The following is a 14816-nucleotide window of genomic DNA, read 5'->3' as shown; positions in this document are numbered from 1 at the left end:
GCGCTGAATGCTCACCATTGTGTCCTGTCCGCTCCAGCTCGTGTCGAGGGGCCTGCAGCTGACACCGTGCAGGCCACGGGTGCTAACTCTGCACCGCCGTCCAACACTTCATCCACATGCAATGTATCAGACGTATGCGCTGTCTGCGCAGCTGGCTTCTTAACCCCCTTTTCCTTTGTATTCCGTGCTCTTGCGGGCCGACCCCGGATGGTCGCCGTTCTGGCTGTAGGCCCTCCAGTGCAATGCCCTTGACCCCGAGGCCTGCTGGCCATGCTGGCTTCAGCCTGATCCTGTGCCTGGCCCAGCTGGAGTGCTTCAAACACTTGCCTGTTGACCCACTCCTTACCCCTGCTTGCCATCAGGGTTCTCACTTTAAACAGCAGCTGCTGAAGGTCCTCATCTAGCGCCGGCCCCTCTTCCTACTCCCTCACCATGTTTGCGTGCTTCGCCTGCTGTGTCTCCCAGTCACCTTCTTCGTAGTCGCTCCTGTACCTCGCTGGTTTACGTCGATCCCTCTTGGCACTTGCCTCGCGAGTGCTAGTACTCCTGCTCACAGCAACCTTGCTCCTGGCACACTTTCTCCCCAGAGCACCTTCCTGTGTGGCTGCCAGCAGAGGGGGCGTGCTCGCTCAAGGCTCCTTATCCGGTGATACCGGCGCTCGACCAGAAGCAGGTACTGTGTGGGTCCTGAGGCTCTGTATCTTGTGGGCAATATGCGCATGGTCAGTGACTGGCTACCGCCCTCCCCCTATGACCACACCACCCCCGGACACAGCACCTAGACGTGGTATCTTTGGAAGGCGGGAGGTCGCGAGACCCCCCGGCCGTATTTATTAAGTACAAAAACAATAAATTTTAAATTTGCATGATAAACATTTATACAAAAATTCAGCAGAACATTAGATACATTATTGTCAACAGGTGTGAGTGACTATCCTTAACAAAGACTCTAATACAGATTGTTTCCTAACCGAGTCTAACATCCTCCTCTGCATTTTTGTATACTAACATTTCTGGGCCATATGGCAAGGTCGCTAACCGGTGTCAGGTCCTACTAGCTGCGCCTCCCCTACAGGGGTGCGCATGCGTAGCCGGGCCCGGTAATTACCCGGTCCACGCCGTGAACTTCATTTACCCACTAAAGGAGGGCCCTTACTCTGCGCCATCCGGTGACGTCATGAGTATGCGCTCGCGGGGTGGCTACCAGCCTAAGGAAAGCGTGACTCCCCAACCCGCGCCCCTTTGAAGCACCAGTTACCTTGCCCCTGAAGTTCTAGGAGGGGCCAATGGCCCCTTCCCCTGGGCGGGCACCTCCATAGGATGATGCCCGCCCCCTCAGACCTTCAAATAGTTGCTCACCGGTCATGACCTTACCGCATGCCCCCATACCTAATAAATACGACGACCTATGGGAGAAAATTCTAAAGGACAACTACACTGACTAAAATCACACGTCATGTATAACACCATAAAGCTACAAGGGAAAGAAAAGGCCTAAACACGACTGCATCAGTTACACATAATACAGTATCATTCACTACCTTGGGAGAAAAAGGCCTACAAGAAAGCATAGTCAAGAACATAACTGCACAATACCATATTGATCACTACAATGGGAGAAAAAGTCCTAAAAGAAAACCTCATCAGAAACTAACATCTCATAACAGTTTCACGCGCCCAATGCCCGCTAGTTGGACTAGCAACGCATCAACCACGTACTCCAGGGATGGTGGGTGGGGAAAATTTACCGCCCTGAGCGCCGGGGCACGTCCGATGTGGGGGAGCGTCCAGGGAACAAGGGGATCACCTGGGCGCTCCCCGCCGCTTTATCCCCCCCAGTGGCCCGCCCCCCCTCCCCTCCGACCCGGATGTCGATTAACGACATCCGGGTCACGTAGGCAGCCAATCGGTGGTAGGGCGCGCCCCCAGTGAACACGCCCCACCACCGAGAAGTCCGGGGGAGGTCGCCGCACTGCCATGCAGGCGGGGGGGCCAAGAGCCCCCCCTTTCCACATGGTCAGTGACTGGCTACCGCCCTCCCCCTATGACCACACCACCCCCGGACACAGCACCTAGACGTGGTATCTTTGGAAGGCGGGAGGTCGCGAGACCCCCCGGCCGTATTTATTAAGTACAAAAACAATAAATTTTAAATTTGCATGATAAACATTTATACAAAAATTCAGCAGGACATTAGATACATTATTGTCAACAGGTGTGAGTGAATATCCTTAACAAAGACTCTAATACAGATTGTTTCCTAACCGAGTCTAACATCCTCCTCTGCATTTTTGTATACTAACATTTCTGGGCCATATGGCAAGGTCGCTAACCGGTGTCAGGTCCTACTAGCTGCGCCTCCCCTACAGGTGTGCGCATGCGCAGCCGGGCCCGGTAATTACCCGGTCCACGCCGTGAACTTCATTTACCCACTAAAGGAGGGCCCTTACTCTGCGCCATCCGGTGACGTCATGAGTATGCGCGCGCGGGGTGGCTACCAGCCTAAGGAAAGCGTGACTCCCCAACCCGCGCCCCTTTGAAGCACCAGTTACCTTGCCCCTGAAGTTCTAGGAGGGGCCAATGGCCCCTCCCCCTGGGCGGGCACCTCCGTAGGATGATGCCCGCCCCCTCAGACCTTCAAATAGTTGCTCACCGGTCATGACCTTACCGCCACAGGCCAGCATTGTTAACCGACGATCTGGCCTTCCCCTTTACCCAGACCTAAACCAGGAGCGCGCTTATTTTGCAAATCCCTCCAACCAGGCCCAGACATTATTAGACCACAAGACGTTCGCTGCCTCCGTCAAGTGCACCCCGTCCCTCAAGTAAAAGTGCTCGCCCCAGATACACCCATGTGGAATCGTCTGCAACTGGGGGGTCCGAAATAATTTGTCCAACTGTGTGTTGACCCTCCGTACCGAGTGATTCAACGCCCTGACCGAGACCCCCCCTCGCCACTGCCACCGAGGAATAAGTTGCGACCAAACTACTGTGGAACCCGGGCAAGCCCTGGCCACCCACCCCGCAGTGGAAATGATCTCCTCAATAAGCACGCGCCTCCCCAATTTTGCCAAATCATTCTCCCCCAGGTGAAGTATCACCACTGACGGGGGGGCCGCTGCTGAGCTAAGAGTCCCTGGAAAAAATTCCGAAACTGGCTGAGGCATAAACCCCCCCTCCCGAAAAATGATATATCAAACCCCTTTTGCGCTGCACTCGTCCTACGGTCTCCTGAAAGAAAAACATGTTCCGCACGCCTAACATAAGAGTGGCCCACAATCCAAATCACCAATTTCTTGTGTCCTCCGTGCTGTGCCGATGTCGGTCGTTGTCGCCCGGTGACGAGTTCCTCCCCTGCGTGACAGGTTTGAGAAACTGCAAAAAACCAGAAACATACCGGGCGTGAGCACCATCTTGTCACAACATGTCAATTCGTACATAACTCTTGTAACGTTCAGACGACCATCTCCCCAGTGTCTTCACATTCTCCACTGAGAGACCCCTCGCCACTGCCTCAGTTGCTGCCCCAATCCTAAATGAGTGGGTGCCGAATTCCCTTGGATCGAGCCCTGCCAGACTGACCGTTAGCTCCAAGACTCGCCTAAACTGGTACCTAGTCAATGGTGTACCATCGGCGTGACACAGCAGTGTGTCCCCCGCCGTGCACTCCCGCTGCCTGCAGAAAGCCTCCATGTGAGAAACCGGGCAGCAGGGGTTGGCCCGCGCCCGATGGAGCACTATGGTGTGACCCCGAGAGTCCTGATCGGTTTTTGATCTCTGAATTGTTATTCTCATAACGTCCTCCCTGATCTCCACCCCGGCCCACCGTAGTCCCCCCACTCTATCAGCTTTTGACCCAGCAACTAATTCCCCAACCCTCAAAGCCCCATAGAAGGCCAGGGAAAATGCCGCCTTGAACAAGATAACCTCCCACTGGGAGCTACAAACACTGTGCAGCGCCCCCAATAGTGTCGTCAGCCGTGTCAGTCCAATGGGCCTTCTCCTATCGCCCCGGTAACCCTGTAAACGGCGCCAACCCCTCAAGGCCTTGCGCACCAGAAAGGTATTAGTGGGATCTCGCATACCCTTACCCTGCGCAAAGAAGGAGACCGCCGCCCTATGTCTGTTCGCAGTCGCCACTGAGCGCCCTTCCCTGTGCATCGATTCTAGGTAAGCTGCAAAGCTGTCCTCCTGGGCCCACCTAGCTTCCCATTCCTGCCCCAAAAACGCCCGGTAAGACAAAAACGCCCCTTCGTAAGCTTTCTTGGTCCTGGGGGCTAAGCTAGCAACCACGAGGTCCTGTAATCTGGGGCACCAATCTGCCAAAGTACTGCCGGGAATTGCGCCGGCTTGGGATCTGCCGCTGGAAGATGTTCCCTGAAAACCTGCATTTTAAAGCGAGAAAGGGAGTCAGCAGCATTATTGAGGACGCCAGGGACATGCTTGGCTCTGAAAACCACATTCAATTTTAAGCATTGCAACACAATCTCCTTCAGTAAACGGAGTATGAATGGACAGTGTGCCCCCTGCTGATTTATGCATTCCACAACCGTCATGTTATCCGACCAGAACACCACGGATTGGTTGCATAAGTGTTCCGGCCAGACCATCAATGCTACCCATATCGGGAAGAGCTCCAGAAAGCCAATATTGGTGGTCAGTCCCTGTGTCCTCCATTCTGCTGGCCACCGCTGGGCGACCCACCTGGAACCCAGAATGGCGCCAAAGCCGGTACTCCCAGCAGCGTCCGTCCATAAGCCCAATTCCGCCGATGTGGAGGGAGGACCTGGCCACACTACTCTGCCATTAAAATCCTCCAGGAATGCCATCCAAATAAGCATATCCTGGCGAACCTCAGATGACAACCTCGTGTGGTGATGTTTCTCCCGTAGCCCTTTCATAGCTTGGGCAATAGAGCGTGAAAAAGGGCGCGCCATTGGGATGACCCGGAGCGCAAAATTCAATTGCCCCACCACCTCCTGTAGCTGTTGCAATGTAACCTTGTCCTTGCGTAGGCATTGACGTAGGGCTGCTCTAAAGCTAGATACCTTGGCCATGGGTAACCTGAAGCATCCTTCCACGGAATCAATTTCGATACCAAGGAATTCCAAACAGGTGGACGGGCCCACCGTTTTTCCCGGCGCTAGCGGGACCCCAAAAGCCCGCATGAGCACGCAAAATTCCTGCAACGCCCAAGCACACTCCTGAGATCCCGCCGCACCTAAGAAAAGGAAATCGTCCAGATAATGCATAACCTGCCGGTGGCCCGTCACCTCTCTCATGACCCATTCCAAAAATGAGCTAAATGCCTCAAAGTAAGCACATGAGATAGAACAACCCATGGGCATACATTTATCCATATAAAACTTGCCCTCGAAAGTGAAACCTAAGAGATGGTGGTCCATAGGATGGACTGGGAGGAGGCGGAAGGCAGATTCTATGTCTGATTTTGCCATCAATGCCCCTGGCCCCAGCGCCCGCAATAAATCAACTGCCTGGTCAAATGAGGCATACTTTACACTACAAATCCCCTCATCAATCGCATCATTCAGTGACGCACCTCTCGGTGCCGACAGGTTGTGAATCAATCTGAACTCCCCTCTCTCTTTTTTGGGTACTACCCCTAGTGGAGAACACACAAAATCGGGGACAGGCACCTTCTGGAAAGGGCCAGCTATCCTACCCAGGGACAGTTCCTTGCTAATCTTAGCAGCCACCACTGAGGGGTTATGTTGCACCGACAGTTGATTCCTGCAATGTGCGCTACCTGTGTAGCCCCCCGCCGGGATCCTAAAACCTTGAGAAAAACCTTCCTGTAGTAGAGTGGCCGCTGTGTGATTCGGGTACCTATTCAACCAAGGGATCATTGCCAAAACATCTATAGGGGTTGGTATATCCAAAATATCTGAACTACACTGGCTTCCCCCTCCCCCTCTGACTGTGGTTGCCCTGCTTAGACCTGCAAGATAACTCGGGGTGGGAGGGATGACCGCAGACTGAACATGCATGTCTGAATTTACAGGTGCCAGGGGCCCTCGTGCAGGTGCGTTTATTAAAATCCCAACACACCCCTTTCCTCTCATACCCCCCCCCTACCCGGGACCTCGCTCCCCTGGGCCGCTCGAAAGGGGTGCTGAGGTCTAGTGGAGTACCCCCTGAACGCACTGGTGGACTGCAGTGGGGCAGAGCTCCCTGAGAACTGCCTATGCCATGACACAGAGTCAACCTTGTCCCATGTCAATAATGTGTCAAATTCCTTAGCTTTCCTGAAATTGACATCATACTCCTTCCAGGCATCCCCCGGGTACTGCTCGCTCCACCCCACAATCCTACTCTGGTAGCAAGCCAGTGGCGCCTGCACATTAGGAGGCCGTTCGGCCATGATGGTCGTGAATACTGCGAAAGCCCTAACCCAATTGAGCAAAGTTTCTTCTACCCTAAATCTAGCACACTGTGCCCTCCATTCACTTGGATACATCCACTCCTTTAGTGTCTTTGCCTGTTCCATCTCCCTGTGATCCAGTAGCAATGAAAAAATGTAAATATATTTTCCCGCCCAAATCAATTCTTTCGTTGCCTGGGACACATGTTGCGCCAAATTCTCACTCCTAGAGGGCAATGACCCATCACCCAAGAGGGGCAGGGCCACCTCCTTACCATTTTCCTGCGCCACGGCCGGTTGACCACCATCTGCCTTCGGTTGGGCGGGGCTGGAACCTGCAAGTGAAGAAGAGGGGGGAACCGCAGCTCTATCCGCTGCCGCTGCTGATTTAATCTTTTCTACCAACTGTGCTGCTTCTGCAGCATGATCTGATGACGCTGGTAACACGCCCCCCTTTTTTAGCCACGGCAATAAAGCCGCTATTTGTGATGCCAATTCAGGCGGGACCGAGTCCGGGTTGTCCGCTGGGACCACCGGAGCCCCAGGGGGCATGGCCGGTGGCACCGGTATGGCAGGCAACGGAGTGACCGGCGGCAGCAGGCCCGGCACTGGGATCGGTACCACGGGCGGGGGAGCAGGCCCCACAGGAGGTAGCGCCAGCGGCATAGCAGGAGCCGGTGTAACGGGCGCCGGGCCTACCGGCACAGGTATAAGGGCTACCGGAACTGCGGGTGCGGGTGGAGTCGAAACCGGTACTACTGGGGCTGGGGCACTGCACCTGCGCTTCTTGGCCTTAGACGTCTTGTGCGGGCTAGCAAAATCCCCTCTTGGCAAGGGTGCCTTCCGCTGCCGCGCGGGCCTGCCTGAAGGAACTGGGGGATCAGTAAACCTTTCATTCATGCGGGCCTCCAATTCATCCACTTTACTCAATCTCCTATTAATGCTGTTCATCTCCTGCATCATGGCCTGCATCATAGCCTCCATCCTGGACCCCCCTTCACCACCCATCGACCCCGGCATGACTTGGATGCAACGCCCTACACTAATACCCTACTACAGGCGTAAGTATGCTTATTACCTTCACCAGATGGAGGATATACAGGGGGCTGTAAGCACCATGCAACCGTAACCGCAACGCCCCGGCTTATCCGGTTTGTCAGGGATGAGTAAACTCTAACGTAGACCCACCCGGCGGCTACCAGAAGCAATGCAATGCGAGCCCCCCGCTCTCCTCTTACCAATCAAGATCCGGCGCACTCTCAGCCGGAATTTCGCCCGCGAACACCCTGATGTCCACCAGTCCGCTCGCGACGTGAAATACAAGAATGCAGCGTTCACGTGCCTAAAATAGAGAATGCATTAATACATACTAATGTTAAATACAAACAGCTGGTGAAAGCGGACTGCACCACGCTTAGAAAAAGGTATGTAGCTCGAACTTTTACTTCCCCCCCACTGCCCTTGGCTGTTGCCCCTCCCTCAGCAATCTCAGAAGCAGTTGGTGAAATGCACTCTTACTCATGCACCTTAACACTGTAAACGAAGTGAAATATTTACAGTTCTCTAAATCATACTCAAGTAACCAGTATTTCCCCCGGAATGACCAGCGGTCGTTACTGTGTATTTTCAGTCTTTACATGCGTTTTGCACTCATCTAAATTTAATTTTATCTGATATGAAGTGAGTTTCCGCCGCTTAACTAAAACACTACAGACATATTCACTTTAATGTTCTTAAATACACACAATAAGCAAGAATATTTTCTTGAAACCGCCCCCTCAAATATGCGCCAAGCACCGTTTCAAACTGATTGTCTAACTTACTTCCTATTTCCAGTATTTGTAAAGTTAGGGTGGAGGCACTGAAGCACTTGCTTACTGAGCAGGGATTGAACCCGTGCCTCCTAGGGACCAGCCGTACCAAAGGCCGACAACCCGGCCACCGATATACAATGGCCGCGCTTTTCTCGTTTTTTCTGGGCTTTTGCTAGGCACGGGAGAGTTATTCTGCACACATGTGGCCGGATAATCCGTTTATTGCCAACAATCGCCCCCAGGCAAAGTTTGCTGCCGCGCGTTCACAAAAGGCGCCAAGTGCGTATGTACACAGCCGCTCGCTGTCCCACCCCCACGGCCGAAGGCAGGCAAAAGCAGCACAACCCCGCACACGCCCCCGACACTTCACCTCAGAGCAACGGCGTCGTCCGCAACAAAGGGCTACTGCCTCACGCAAAGAAGCGATGCGAAACAGCTTTTCCAAGCAGGCGGCACGCTCCAGCCCCCGGGCAATCCAGCGCCGAGGAGTCCCGATTCAGCCAGCGGACCTGCAAGACAAAAAGAAAAGGAGAAAATTTACCGCCCTGAGCGCCGGGGCACGTCCGATGTGGGGGAGCGTCCAGGGAACAAGGGGATCACCTGGGCGCTCCCCGCCGCTTTATCCCCCCCAGTGGCCCGCCCCCCCTCCCCTCCGACCCGGATGTCGATTAACGACATCCGGGTCACGTAGGCAGCCAATCGGTGGTAGGGCGCGCCCCCAGTGAACACGCCCCACCACCGAGAAGTCCGGGGGAGGTCGCCGCACTTCCATGCAGGCGGGGGGGCCAAGAGCCCCCCCCTTTCCATTCTCCACGCCGTTGCCCGCCCTTCCTTGTCACCTTGATGCCGCGGTCAGCAGCTGTGCCTCCCTTGCGCTGACCGACTCTGTCCCTTTGCTCTGGGCAGCGAGTTCGCCTGACGCCGCTGCCTGCCTGAAACTCCGCAATAATCCGCAGCCACTCATTTCTCTTACAGCGAGCTCGACACGCGCCGCTGTTCTCCACACCTATCCGCAGTTGATCGCCACCGCTGCTTCTCCCTCCAAGGGCAGTGAGCTCCGCCTATGCCGCTGCCCTCGCTCCTTGCCCGGAGACTCAGATGAGTGCGCACCTTCGTAGCCTGCAACGGGCGGCCCGCTCCTGCCCTCGCTGCCAACTCCTCAGGCTGTTGCGTGCCTTCGATTTCTTCCGGTCCACGATGCGCGCTGATCCCAAGCCGCAATGAGTCCAAGTGGCGAAGATCCAGGCTCCAGTCCAGTCAATCCGAAGGCACCTATTACCTGGGGGGGGGAGGGGGAGGGGGGGCTCCTCTGGCCCTTAAATCCTGGGTGCTTTGAATAATGCTGCTCAACCCTGCCCCATCATTTTCGCAGGCATGTTGCCCACCTGCCTTCTGCTCATCCTCGCCCACCAGTAGGGGCTTGTCGCGAGCCCCTCTTCGGTCCGACTTTGCCTCCCCAGCCCGCTCGCTTTCTTTTTAAAGTTATAATGGCCCTCACTATGATATTTAGCAGAAAGCAATCCGACACCTCGCTGGAGGCTGTCGGCCCAACATAGGTTTCCGTCAGACCGCCGTATTATGATACTGGCGGTCAGAGGGAAACTTGCAGGGGAATTTCGCTCTGCTTCCAACTGGCTCATGTAGCCCGTCGGGGCGGCGGGTGGAATTGTAATCCCAAAAAAGCGGCATTGTAATCCCGACTGCAGAGCCTCGTATTACATTATCGCTTTCTGCCTGCCAATTTCATTGGCGGCCCGCCCACCATAAAAAGGCAGATGGAAAGTGACTTTGGGGGCCCCTGTCAGGCCCCCCCTAGACCTCTGCTATGGGATCAGGGGGGCACCTGTGGTGCCCACTTAACATCCCTGCACTATGTGGCAGTCACCATTCAGTGCCTGCCACAAGGTGCAGGGATGTTTGAAAACATAAATTTTTCTATTGGAGCTTGTGCTTCAGCCCTTTTCCAGCCGCAGCACAGCTGCAATAGATAAATGGATGTTTCCAACTGTCCATAGGACGGTCGCATCCTAATACTGTGAGTTGAACCACCAACTAATAGTTGGGTGGTTTCCATCCTGCTATGGTGTCAGTTGGACACTCGTCCGACTGACATCGTAATAGGGCCCTAAGTGTTTAAATGGCATTGAAACATTATTGTTCTTCGTGATTTGAGTGCTTGATTTGATGGTGATTTTTTCTTGGCTCCTTCACAAATATTTATAATAGAATGCATGGAAAAACCGAAAAACTTTGTTATTTAAGAAATATTACCTGTAACACCAGATATTAGTGACAGTTTTTTTGTTTTTATTGCAAGCATATGGTGTTCTGTCAGGGTTGCTGCATGTTTTCTTTTCTTCTCTTTATTATTGTGCACATGCATGTATTAAAACAAAAAAATAACAATTCCACCAGCTTACCAAGGACACACCTGTTGATTTGCCAATGCATATTTTTCTTTTGTTTGTCCGTAGGGCAACATTTTGACCTGTGGAGAAACCCTTTCACCTACATTCATAGTAAGTTTAGGGTTGATCACATAATGAAATTATTTCAACTCTCTGCAATATACCTCACACTATATCCAGGGTTGGATACAAGATTGCGAATGCCCACCCTCTCAAGAGTTTGTCGAGGTTCACAAACTAACAAAGTAAACTGTGCCTTATTCTTCCCCCTCCCACTTGCATTGGAGTTTACCACTGCATAATTCTACACACTGATGTCAGAGAATTACATAGTAGTAAAACCACATCTGCATTGTAGGATCTACATTGATAGTCATACATTTCATAATGATTGCTACCTTTTTGTGGAGATCCTAGAACACTAACATTTTACAGTTTAAACTTCCAAGTGTATATCAGACTTTATAAAATGCAGATAACAACAACATGGTGCATTGGAGGTCAAATTTCCCAGAATGTATTTAAAGAATTTAAAGGCCAGTAAAGAGAAACCTTATCTAAAGCAAATCTGCACCAAACCCCTACTGCTAAGACTGACACATATAAACAAAAATGAGGGAAAATGCAGCCATTTAAGCAACGCTGTGAAGCTGGTTGGAAATAGTACATAGTTCCTCTAAAAATTCAAGAGCTTTCCAATACCCGCATGCCTTATGCTGGCTGCTTAAGTTATGTTTTTTCTATTTGTAGGCATTTGTAGGCATGCATTTCACCTGTAAGGGTATCCTGCTACCTGTGAAGGGGGAGTGCAGACCTATCTGGTGGCCCTTTGTAAGAGCCAGACTTTCAGTTTCTTCAAGCATGAAGCTCTGCTCTGATGTGGAGTCTTCCAGGCTTTGGGGGTGATGTAGGAGAAAGTGCGATCTCCGGCTCTGGCCTGGCATATGCAGGGGTCGTGGGCAAGGGGTAGGGTAACTGAGCTGTGGTGTCTGGACAGGGTTATGAATGGGGTTGTTTCATTAGGCTTATTGTCAGTTCTTTTTTTCCATCTCACACAAGAGGATCTCTGAGCACTGTTAGAGTCTCAAAACACTTTATTACAGAAGATGTTCTCTTAGTATTAGATTTCTGTACAGTTTAATCGACATTTCTATCATCCATGAGGGTGTTCCACCTGCCTTAGTAGCCTGCATGTGAGAACGCACTATTTCTGAAGTGCCCCTCCTGCAAGAGGACAAAAGCAGCAAATGACCTGCATTTGGTTTGTGTAATGTGCCTTCTTTTTCCCGTTGCTCTAGGGAATGTAATTTCTGTTAAAAAACAAAGGTCCAGGAGAACACGCAGGATAAGGGAAGGTATTTGCTTCAAGAGGAAGCTGGAGGAGCTCAGAAGCAAAGAGGAGCAGAACAGATATGACACAGGGCCAAAAAAGACACAAGGATCATCAGTAATCCTGTCACTGAATTTCAGCATTGACTATGAGTACAGCTGCAACCCGCTTACCATCAAAAAGGCTATGGAGTCAACACTGAAATCAAAGACCAAACGTCGCTCATCGTTGAAGCACGGATCAGGAGCAACGGATGCAATAGTGTCAGTCCATTCCGATTCATTGTGTAACAGATCCTCACTAATCATAGGTTCAGATCTTCATTTTTACATATTTAACATATAGGCTTCATTCATCATGATGATTTTGGACTTTTAGTCTGCACAAATATTTTGCTTTTGGGTACACCAGCATTTAGGATAATCCAATTATTGTCATGGAACAAACAACATGTAACATTCATATAAATCAATCATGTATTGTAGGAAATTTGCCCTTTCTGGAGGTTCACCCCAGATTTTTCACCTTTTGCTCAACCCTATATTTTTGCAGGCTGTAGAACTTTGTGCAGTTTACCCCTACTGACCAGAGAGAGGGAAAGTGCCTGTGCTCCTCTGTTAACATGGTGAAATTGGCATATCCCTGATAAGCATATTTAGCTTGCCTCTAAGCTCCTTGTAAGAGTACCTAGGGTCTGTAAGTTAAATATCTCTGTGGACTACAGTGCCAATTGTGCTGGTGGTCCAACTGAAGTGCTCTGTCCTCATCAGGAATACGACAATGCATTTCCCTTGGGCGATAGGATGCTCCTTGAAATCAATTGAGTTCCGCCTGAGTTTGCAGATTCGTCGCTGCAACGATTCTAACAATATTCAGTTTACCCTAGTATTGGAACTTTCATAGATTCTCATGCTTTGTATCATTCCCCGTCGTCGGAATGGGAGCCTCGGTAAATAAAAAATATATCATAACCATAGAAACAAAAGAGAAAATAGGCCTAGGCCTCATCTCATTTTGTAGTATATCACCCTCTTTGTGTAAAAGAGCCCAAACTTTTGCCAGGACCAATCAGCACAGCCTCACCCCTTGGAACCTTCCGGAGAGAGCTCAGAGCCTCAGATTTTTCTACCGCACGTTGTGCTAGGGAGTCTCCACTGAGCTCTGCTCAGTTTTTTCTCATTGTACTTTCAGAATTTACTTTTAACATCTATAGTGACATTATGTCAGAGAAGGAGAAGAAAGCCTTATTCAGGCCATGTGCTTCTTGTGGAAAGAAGAGGCTTTTCGTGGAAGATAAGCATGACAGTTGTATTTACTGCTTATATCCGGAGCACAAGGCCACAGACTGCAAGATTTGTCGCACTCTTTCAACCAAGACTTTACGAGACAGAGAGGGTCGTCTGCTGACATGGCTGCAAAAACTGAAGACCAGAAAGGAGGTTGTCTCATCAGATGAGGAAGATTCAATTTCTGGCACTTCCTCCGGGAGGTCAAGGAAGAGGGGTAGGTCATCTCCCTCCATCTCTGAAGAACCCCCTGTCAAAGCCCCTCATGGGATCTCTGAAAGGTCTGAGGAGGTTGGTCCCAAAAAATCTCCTCACGGAAGTGTAAAGGAGAGGCAGGGACAGGCTGCTGGTGTGGACACAGCCTCTAGGGATAAAAAGGAGGTTTCAATATCTTCTCCTCCGTCCCAAAAGGAAAAGCCTGCAAAGAAACACTCTGCAGGGACTTCACAGATGGTTCCTGTGAAGAAGCAGCGTCCGTCGACGATGATTCAAGCAGGTACGTCGACGATGATTACCACTCCAAAGACAGTTTCTTTGAGTTCGTCGACGGGACCGTCGACGATATCTATTCCTGTTTCGTCGACGACAGCTTCATTCTCGTCATCGACGACAGTTTCCATGAAGATCCTGTCGACGGCGGTTTCGACGACGAAGACCACGACGACGACGACGATGACGACGACGATGCTGCTGACGACGAGCTCGTCGACGAGACCGTCGACAGTTGTCCCGTCGACGATGAATAAAGCTCCGTCGACGAGTGTTCCGTCGACGAAGAAAAAGGCTTTGTCGACGACCCTACCATCGACGACGATTCAGGCATCGTCGACGGCCGTATTGTCGACGACGATTCATACTCTGTCGACGAAGATTACCGTGCCGTCGACGGGTTTGTCGTCTATTTCGTCGACGCTGGTGATCCCTTCGACGACAGCTCCGACGACGGGACCGTCGTCGAGACCGTCGTCGAGACCGTCGACGAGTAAAATTTCTGGATTTACGATACAGAAGTTGAAGATTACACCGGAGATGACATCTCCTAGACAAGTGACGCCTTTACCACCATCCATGCAGCTGGATGAATCGGAAGATGAGGATGTGGATGAGCAGTTTGGTGACGCCTACAGTCCCTCGGAGCTGCACGTAAAGCAGCAAGACACTGATACGGAGGAGTACTATGAGCAAGCTGAGCAAGAGGAACAACAATATGTTCAGCAAGAATTTCGTCCTCAGACTTTGCGACAGGACTTGATAGCTCTACCAGTTGCTCTGGTTACGGACTTGCAGATGATGTTGCAGGATTACAGAGCTCGATTTCCATCACGCCCTGAAGTTCAACCACTGCGTCCATCTACATCTGGGGTCCCGCGAGGGCCGCCAGTGGATTTGCCCCCTCCTCCTGAGAATATCCCACGTACTTCACCAGTAGTGGTGCCAGTAGTGGTTCCTCAAACTTCATTTACGGAACCTGCCGATGACGATGCACAGGATGTGGATACGGATGGAGACGATGAGGGGCACGTGGTCCCACTTACTGATCCAGGGGATCCGGATGTGGATCTAGATGATACGGGAATGCAAGATCCGGATGATACA

General features: G+C 51.6%; 1 long non-coding RNA gene across 1 annotated transcript; it reads right to left on the bottom strand.

The window, feature by feature from the left end:
• Positions 1-3184: 3184 nt before the first annotated feature.
• On the bottom strand, positions 3185-8667 carry LOC146832849 (uncharacterized). Its single transcript, XR_014960181.1, has 3 exons — positions 8567-8667; positions 7621-7724; positions 3185-3375 (listed from the first exon to the last, which is right to left on the bottom strand). It is a non-coding gene; the product is annotated as an uncharacterized LOC146832849 (long non-coding RNA).
• Positions 8668-14816: the final 6149 nt, after the last annotated feature.

Source organism: Triturus cristatus, chromosome 4_2, assembly GCF_964204655.1.
Source record: "Triturus cristatus chromosome 4_2, aTriCri1.1, whole genome shotgun sequence".
In the NCBI taxonomy this organism is placed as follows: domain Eukaryota; kingdom Metazoa; phylum Chordata; class Amphibia; order Caudata; family Salamandridae; genus Triturus; species Triturus cristatus.
The sequence above is the reverse complement of the archived record's forward strand: the minus strand, read 5'-3'. Positions and strand labels throughout refer to the sequence as shown.